This window comes from Trichomycterus rosablanca, chromosome 3 (genome assembly GCF_030014385.1).
Source record: "Trichomycterus rosablanca isolate fTriRos1 chromosome 3, fTriRos1.hap1, whole genome shotgun sequence".
In the NCBI taxonomy this organism is placed as follows: Eukaryota; Metazoa; Chordata; class Actinopteri; order Siluriformes; family Trichomycteridae; genus Trichomycterus; species Trichomycterus rosablanca.
Window position 1 is genome coordinate 55,238,751 of NC_085990.1, and position 9,967 is coordinate 55,248,717.

At 37.5% G+C, this 9,967-nt stretch overlaps 1 protein-coding gene across 1 annotated transcript in view; it reads left to right on the forward strand.

Moving 5' to 3' along the window:
* LOC134309978 (NACHT, LRR and PYD domains-containing protein 3-like) overlaps positions 1-9,967 on the forward strand; it is a 259,037-nt gene that overhangs the window by 145,591 nt on the left and 103,479 nt on the right. The gene's annotated exons all lie outside the window — the stretch shown is intronic.

Below are 9,967 nucleotides of genomic sequence, written 5' to 3' on the forward strand. Positions count from 1 at the left end.
GAATGCATAACTCTGCCCCATCCTGCTCCTCTTTAGAAAGGTAAATTCGATGTCCCATTTAGATATTTACATGCAGTCTTTACTTTTTTGGCAGGAATGCCCTCTCTTTCCTTGCATCCATCCATCTCTCCCTGTTCCAGGTTTGTTCCCGCTGTCCGCACTAACCTCGTGAGAACTGCCACTTGCAGCAGCCTGGGTGGCAGTTCTCTCGAGGTTAGTGACATTTCAGTTTGGAGAGGCACAGGAATGTTTTTTTTTATTATAATTGTAGTATTGTGTAAAGGAAACATAAAAATACTTATCTGTAATGGGGAGCTGAACCTGTGGGAGGCACTGTTACCTTTTGTTATTGTTGTGGTGCGGTTAAAGGAGGGTCAGAAGAAAGTTACCGTTCTGAGAGTTTGCACATGACTTTATTGCTTATCTGAGATTTGTTGGTTAATAATAAAGACACTTAAATATATTATATTTGGATGTGATGATTGAAGATACCACAATAATATAATACGGGAAATTTACGGGAAAATACTAATACGGGAAAGAGGGGTAAAATACGGTAGTTTCCCAGCCAAAACGGGAGACTTGACAGGTATGGTTTTGAGTCGTTGTCATGTTGCGTGGTCCACCTCTGCTTCAGCTTTTCTCCTCAAGCCCCCTCTGATACAGTGAAGAATTCATAGTGATTCATAAATGGAAAGCTTGTCAGGCCCTGCTGCTGTAAAGCAGCCCCAAAGCATTACATTTCCACCTTCATACTTCACAGCTGGTATGAGGTTCTGCTGCTCAAGTGCTGTGTTTGATTTGCACCAATCATGTTTTCTGTTACTGTGCAAAAATAATTCAACTTTGGATTAATCTGTCCAAAGCACATTGTTCCAGAAGTCCTGATCTCTGTCTCTGTTTCTCTGGTAAACTTTAGTCTTGCCATGATTTTATTTATTTATTTTTTTACATCAAGGGTTTCCTCCTTATACACCTTCCATGAAAATTAAACGTGTGCAGTCTCTTTCTGATCGTAGATGCATGAACCTTGAGAGCGATCTGTAGGTCCTGTGATGACATTGTAGGATTATTGTAACTTCTTTACGCACCTTGCGCACTGCTCTTGTGCTGAACTTATTTGGACGCCCTGACCTGACCATGTTGGCAGTTGTTTTAAATGTTCTTCACTTGTAAATTAGGTTTTGAGATTGTTTTAAATCCCTTCCCAGACTCATATGCATCTACAACCTTCTTTCAGGAGGCCTCAGAGAGCTCTTTAGATCTCACCATGGTGACAACATTCACTTCAACAATCAAGAGCAAACCAAACTAATGTCTGAGTTTTAAATAATACTTCAATGTCCTCTAACGATGGTCTAATCATTACAGCGGATGTGGTGCAGCGGATTTTAATTTTAGGTGGCAAGTGTTCTAACTTTTTCCTCACAATAAATTTCCATTTTTGTTTATTACATTTTGCCACTTGTGTATAAAAGTCTCTTTTTTTCAGTTTTTTGTTTAATTATATAAGCTCCATCTCGCATTACTGTTCAAAAAAGTCAGTCAATGTATTTTATTTGCATTTTCCATGCTGTCCCAACTTTTTCTGATTTGGGGTTGTAGGTCACATTAAATGAGAGTTCTGAAATGATGGTCTAATATTTTTACATCCCAAAAACTTGCCATTATATGTATGTTTGTAAATGCTTTCCACTGTATGTCCCATAAATTGCTTGGTTGGCCCAATAAGCCACCATGTCAAAGGCAAATTATTTTGCCACTTTTTTTTCACTAGTGGATTTAAAATATGAAATATTTTGAAGTTCATATCTTCATGTATTGCATTTGGTTTGTTTTTTTATCTGGGACTCAATAGGTGCCAGATGAAATGTTTGCTGGTGACCAGTATGATCTGCATGAATCACAAGTAGAAATGAGCACTTTTCAGTTTTCATCAATTGTCATTTTTCTGAATATAAATTTACTGTAGTGATCCTTTACATTCAAGTGTTTACATTTAAAATATTTTTGTCTTTTATAGCTTTATAAGGTTTGCAGCCTTGATGTCTGCTCCATCAGTAGTGTGGAATGCAGTGAAGACGAAGTTCCTGAGTCTTCATGTAGTATGAGGGGATCCAAAGGCAATCGGATCTACTTAGTGTGATAGTGTTGCAGGACGTGCAAACAGGTAAATGTTTTCAGATGGAATTGTACACGCTTCTCTTTTTTCCACAAGAAGATCCATATTTTTCTGCATCATGGGTGTTAAAAGAACTGGAACATTTCGTCCTCGCTTTCCACGTATTTCCTTGATGTCTGCTCCATCAGTATGTTCCCGAGTCTTCATATAGTAGCTCAGATGAAAGTGCCGGCAGTCATACTAGCTCTGAGGTTGAAGGAACAGCCAAGACAATGGTGAAAGGATGTCCTTCACTCAGTCCTATGGATGGCCAGTCCTGTGCTGTGGATGCCAATGAATCTGAATCTGTACCTGACCAGTCAAGCTCGATTTTGGTCAAAGGAGTTTCACAGTCAACCAGTGAAGTAGGAGTGTATGACAAGAAACAGTACTGTTTGTTTTGCAGCAAACCACTATCAAAAATGGCACGACATTTAGAGCAGGTTCATAGCAACGAGTCTGAAGATGCAAAAGCTTTAAGTTTTCCAAAAGGTTCAACAGAAAGAAAAATCTTGCTAGAGCACCTTAGGAATAAAGGGAATTTTGCACATAATGCTGAGGTTGTACAGTCTGGAAAAGGTGACCTTGTATCTTGTAAGAAGCCCCGAAAAGATTGTGATTCCAATGATTTTGTACATTGCTGCAAATGTCAAGCACTTTTTGCTATGAAGTTTCTCTGGTGTCATCTAAAACATTATGATTTTAATTCCGAACCAGGAAAGAACAGGGTGCTTTCACAAAGTGCATATATGGGACCTACACCTCCTGGAACTAGTGCTAGCTTGTGGAAACTTTTCAGTAATATGACCCATGACCAGATGGCAGTTGCCATCAAGTCAGACTTGTACATAACAATATTAGGAGAGCATTTTTACAACAGAGTGGGCTCAGATATTGGCAAACATTAATATATTTGACAGAAAATGAGAGAAGTTGAAAGATTGTTAATTGCAGCATGAGAAGTTACTCTTTTGTGTAAAATTTAGGATTTTGTTGACCCAGCTAACTTTATGCGTCATCACTGCTGTCAGAAAAGCCAGTGGTTATGATTAAAAGTACACATTTCAATGACCATCCTTTGCACTAAAGCTGGGACATAGCTTACAGAAGATTGTTTCTTTAGTCTAATTTCAAGCAATGATGGATCGGGACAGTGAAAAAGCACAGAACTTTTCAGATATGTATGTAACAAGATGGAGTGAAATGATATCATCACATGCTCTCCGGACACAGAGAGAAGTTAAGTGGAATGCACCACTTGTTCTACCTTTTACTAAAGATGTAAAAATACTACACTTGTATCTTGATCAAAAGCAAGAAGAATACTTTTACCAACTATCAGCTGATGCTTCCTCCAAGAACTGGACACTTCTTGCAAAAATTACCCTGGCTCAGACCATCCTCTTCAATCGCAGAAGATAGGGTGAGATTTCAAAAATGCCTTTAGCAGCTCAGATGAAAGTGCCTGCACTCACACTAACTCTGAGGTTGAAGGAACAGCCAAGACAATGATGAAAGGATGTCCTTTACTGTTTGTTTTGCAGCAAACCACTATCAAAAATGGCAAGACATTTAGAGCAGGTTCATAGCAACGAGTCTGAAGTTGCAAAAGCTTTGAGTTTTCCAAAAGGTTCAACAGAAAGAAAAATCTTGCTAGAGCACCTTAGGAATAAAGGGAATTTTGCACATAATGCTGAGGTTGTACAGTCTGGAAAAGGTGACCTTGTATCTTGTAAGAAGCCCCGAAAAGATTGTGATTCCAATGATTTTGTACATTGCTGCAAATGTCAAGCACTTTTTGCTCAAAACAAACAGTAAAGGACATCCTTTCACCATTGTCTTGGCTGTTCCTTCAACTTCCGAGCTAGTGTGACTGCAGGCACTATCAAAAATGGCAAGACATTTAGAGCAGGTTCATAGCAACGAGTCTGAAGTTGCAAAAGCTTTGAGTTTTTTAACAAAAATGCCTTAAGCATCATTTACCAACAGAAACTCAGATGACTTGTAGATGATGCTCTTGCACTTTCAGAGCTTGAAAAGAAACTGCCATTATTTTACTCGACTGGAAATACGTGGAAAGCGAGGATGAAATGTTCCAGTTCTTTTAACACCCATGATGCAGAAAAATATGGATCTTCTTGTGGAAAAAAGAGAAGCGTGTACAATTCCATCTGAAAACATTTACATGTTTGCACGTTTTGCAGAACTATCATAAAGTAGATCCGATTGCCTTTGTGAATTTGCAACAGAATGGGGAGCAAAGAATCCAAAGGCACTTTCATCGACAAAACTTCACAAACACATAGCAACACTGTTCAAGTTCTGAACCTCAATTATACAGAACTGGATCAGCTGGCTGACTTTTTAGGGCATGATGTTAGGGTACATAGAGAATATTATCGACTTCCTGAGGGCACTCTCCAGCTGGCTAAGATGAGCGAGATTTTGATGGCATTAGAGACTGGAAGACTTGGGGAGTTCAGCGGAAAAAACCTGGATAAATTGACATTGACCCAAATGGTAAGTTGAGTGAAGTTCCTGTATTACTTGTAGGCAACTAGAAATGTAATGAATGATGAATGTATATGTTTACAGTTATTCTCTGTTGTTTTAACAGAAGCAGTACTTGAGTTCAGATTTGTCAAAGGATTTGTCCAGAACAGAGAGTGAATCTGATGGTGAGCTTTACTACTTAATGTTACATACCTAATGGGCACAGAGGCTAAGTGGGTAGCACTGTCGCCTCACAGCAAGAAGGTCCTGGGTTCGATCCCCAGGTGTGGCAGTCCAGGTTTTTTCTGTGTGGAGTTTGCATGTTCTCCCTGTGTCTGCGTGGGTTTCCTCCAGGTGCTCCGGTTTCCTCCCACAGTCCAAAGACATGCAAGTGAGGTGAATTGGAGACACTAAATTGTCCATGTGTTTGATATAACCTTGTGAACTGATGAATCTTGGGTAATGAGTAACTAGCGTTACTGTCATGAATGTAACCAAAGTGTAAAACCTGACGTTATAATTATAATACACAAACAAACCTAATGAGTCTTTGCAAAGCACTTACCCCCAGCTGTCAGTTTCCATTGTGACTGACAGTTTCAACTTTTACATTGATGTAATATTGATTGTGTAGTTTTTATTTTATCAGTAAATTTATCAGTCGACCTTTTAGATGGAAACGTAATTATGATACAAAAAACATATTAAAACACACAAATGTCATTTCCAAAACCATGCTCCACATTCTGTTGCAAATTTCCCCTAGGTGTGATGGTGCTGCAGGACGTGCAAACATGTAAATGTTTTTGGATGGAATTGTACACTTTTCCCCCCCCCCACAAGAATATCTATATTTGGCTGCATTATAAAAAAACTGGAACCTTTAGTCCTTTTCATGTATGAAGATTTCTCATTCATTTATTGGTGGGTGTACAGTTGCACCTAATGTACCAACTTTGCCAAACTTCTCCATTATAGTCCAAAATCGCACCACAGCAACCACTTATTAATATTCTAGTAACCCTCTGAAACAACACTGGACCAGTTAATTACAACCTAGCACTTACCAACCACTCGCACAACCACCTGGCATACCACTGCAAGAAATATCTGAGTGACCCCATGGTCATACAAGGTTTTATTATTATTATTATTACTATTATTAATATAATTATTATTATACCACAGCTGAGCAAGCAATGGAACCAACAAGCACCACATCACTTTCCAAAAGTATTGTCTGATTTATAAAAATGATGGCAACACAGTAAAATACTTTGTATGTTTTAACTAATGTTGTCCTGTATTTATTCAGGTGTTAAGAAAAAAAGGAGGTTAAGAAAAACAAGGGAGACCAGTGAAGTAAACGTAGTTGAAAAGCATCTGTCCAGGTTCATCAAAACTTGCACAGTACCAGGAAAAAGCCATTGTGAGGCTTGCATACAAGCTGAACCTGTTGCATTGAAAGACTGGGATTGGTTGTCTTATAAACAACTGCTCTCAAAAGGAAGATGTAATTCAGAAAACATTTGCATGGTTTTGTTTTGTTTTATACACACAGATCAGTAGCCAATTTTTGTATAAAATGACCATTAATAATTTAATTTTATTGTACATTTACTTTTAACATTTAACATTTTTTATGTGACAAACTTTTAAGTTTTAATAATTGCACTAAAACTGAAGTACTTATGATCTGTGGAAAAATACTGCATTGTTAATGGCAACAACTGTTAAAAAAAAGAAATAAATAAGGACTGTTGATGTTTATGTGAGTTAATCATTTATCTTATCATTTAAATACACATTTTTTGAGCTTCCCAATTGTTTGTGAAATTAGTCCCCAGATTGTTCACAAGTACCTACAATGTAGAAAAACCAAAAAGTTGTGTGTGTGTGTGTGTGTGTGTGCGTGTGTATGTTGAGATGTAATTGTGATGAGTTCTTGTTCTCTCTGCAGGTTGGAATTCTGCTGTATTACAGAAGAAGGTTTTATATCTCTGGCTTCAGCTCTGATATCAAACTCCTCATCACTCCTGAAAGAACTGGATCTGATCTACAATAAACCAGGAGAATCAGGAGTGAAGCTTCTCACTGATCTACAGAAGGATCCTCACTGTAAACTGGAGACACTAGAGTGAGTTACTGACTTCCTGTTTCATTATAACAGAGGATCCTAAACTTTTAACAGCCACGTAGCTCCTGTAACATTAAACTGAGTTCCTCCCATGGCAGAGGAGAAAGTATTCACACCCTATATTAACATGTATAAATATAAAGATTACATGAACGTTTCTAGATAATAATGTTCAAATATTAAACTGTTCTGGTACAAACTTCACCTGGTTTCATTCTATAAGACGTTGTGATTGGTTGGAAAGATTTCAAACAGTGAGTATCATCATCATCATGAAGGTGAAGGAGCTTCCTGAACTTCTCAGGAACTAAATAATAAAACTAAACTTCAGTAAAAAAGCTACAGAGCCACGACAAACACCTTCAACATCCCAGTCAGTACAACTGGTTCCATCATCACAAGAGGAAAGATGAATGAAATCAGAATAATCTGGGGTGTAAAATGTGTAATAAAAGAATAATAGCAGGTAAACTCCTGATCTGACCTTCTCAGTCTGATTCAGTGCTGCATTCTGCTCATGTGTTTGTGTCTCCATGTAAAACAGCACAAAAACAGCAAATAAGGAGGAAATAAATCTCATATTACACATTTTAAAAGATGATAAAATATACGGGAGCGCTGTGTACAAGTATCAGCTGTATGGGTTCAGATCTCTAGGACTTTGGTTTTGTTCCTTTAAAACAGATACAATTTTCTTCATTACCAGTAGATCTGAAGCAGGTCTGTACAGCAGCTCTGTGTGTTGTATAAAGTGATTGTTCTGGATTTGTTTTCATTTAAAAAAGCACATTTTTATTGTTCATCTTTGTTTCTCTTTCTCTCTATCTACAGTATATAGTAACAAAGTCCTCCAGCCCGTGTGTTGCAGCTCGTATCAAGATGAAACATTTCCTTCATTAGAAAGCTGAAGCTCCACCATGGGCAGAACAGAGATCAGAAGCTCCACATCCCTTCAATCTTCTAGTGACAGTCTGTCCAGTAACTGCAATCTTAGATGGAAAGAGTCTTTGGCTCAGGTCCACATGCAGTTCCCAGTCCCTGGCTATGCTCAGTGTACATAAGTCTGCTGGTTTTCCTCTTCCTAAAGGATGTGAACTGTGGGAAGGTAGTCTGGACATTAAGGGGGGCGGCACTGGTTGTAACTCTCTTTTGCTCGAGTGCTAAGGCCAAGCTCCTCAGCACTTGGTTATGGTGTCAGGTGTATCTACCTTGAGTTAAGCTGTTCTTGGAACCCACCAGGATGTGTTTGAGTGTTGCTGGGGCTGCACGTTGGAGACAGGCTGGGTCTTTACCAAGCCAGAGATGAAGTGTACCCGGCCAATAAAGTGATTCTGATAAATGTTCTACAGTTACAGTATATTTTTATCATAATTACATTAAATAAATGCTAATGCAGCAGCTTGTCTTACATAACCTAGAAATATGAGAGGAGGAAATGTTCTGGAGAACATACTAATCTGATTCTTTTACAGCTGCACTACGAGCTGTTTGTTGGTTTTATTTACTCTTCACAGTAAATTCAATATGTAACGCTGTAATGCTAGTGCTTTTTTATTGAGTATGTAAAGTAACCTTCATTTTATTCTGTCATGCTGGAGAATTGATTTGTATAATAAAAGTAAAGGATTTATAAAAATGAACTTGATCTGAATCGCCCCTCTCTGTATAGTTAGTTCTCTTATCAATAACAGTAGAAATGAATAATAGTGAATAAATGTTGAGTTATAAACAGTAGTACAGTTATTACAGCAGGTTTAGATCTGATTGTAGGTTGATTGTAGACGCTGTTTTCTCTCTGTTGCTATGTAATGAAACTGGTGTTAATAAGAGAGACTGACTGGTCGGATGTAGACGGCAGTTCCAGATTCACTCTTGTACCAGAATGAATAAATTTTACTCCTGCATTAGAGGAAACGTCTTTAATGTGTCACTTAGAGTTTAAATGTGAAGATTTTATTCAGGAATGACTTACTGAGTTTGGTAATCAGTTCTATGATTAAAGATAAGCTATAAGCTAAACTAAAGCTAACATGATTGTAAGGATTGTTCTATTTTATTTAGTTAGAATATGTAAATAAAGCTGATGATTTTCTGTATCTATGATGTAAACATAGTTTGAATAGGTTCATTAGAACGAGTAAGGAGCAGTTTTACTACAGTGTTCAGCTATTTCTTTATATTTAAGTTCATTAAACTAGAAACTTTTATTTTGTAATGTTAGTTTTTAATGAAAGTTATTTGTACATACCAGATTTACTAAAACTAAAAGGAGGTGAATTAAGAACATAATGACGTTTATATGACATTTATATACAGTGAGGAAAAACCGACTTTACATCTAAACACCCGACATTTGAACTTTGTACTGATCAATAACAAATATCATTTCATTACATTTTCATGTTTATTATTGTGTTCATCTGGTCACAATGCAGAGACACCCGGACAGTACACCAGTCCACTGTGGGATCTCGGCCACGCCCCTCAGACAGAGCCAATCATGTCTGTATGTAGACGCCCCACCGGCTGAGCGCCCAGTGTGTTTATCATTAACAATTTTTATAGTAAACTTAATTATTAAGAGAAACATGAGTAGCGTAGTCTGTCTGTCTCTCTATAAAATATGCTGTCATAGATTTTACACACAAGTATTAATCATGTTAAAGGTGGAGAAGCTGCTAAAGTTCTTAACAGCTGATTAAACAGTCACCGGTAATGTTGAGCTGTTTTTGTTTAATTATATTAGTGTTTTAGAGCTGTAATAAATGCAACACACGTTATTAATTGAAACAGCTAACCAGAACAGAGCTGCCTGATCAGATGAATTTCTCTTTTACAACATGAGATCGATCGTTCCTCCTCAGTTCCTGCCAGAACTTTCTTCCAACCCAAATTTCAGTCCAACCACAAACAACTCACATGTAGAAACCCTGGATGATATTTCCACCGCAGCACTTACAGCTGAGCTAATAATAATATTTTCAGTTGGAATGTTGAGTTAATTGAGTTTTGTGAGTCAGTATTGAGCTTCTCCAGAATCTTATCCAGGTTCATTTACATTAGCATTGATCTAATTAACTTAGCTAGCTAGCTTAACTTTAAAGTCAGCATTTTATTCTTAATTGTTTTCAGGTTTTATAACCGAGTGTAGCTGGACAATAGAAGATGATTTTAAA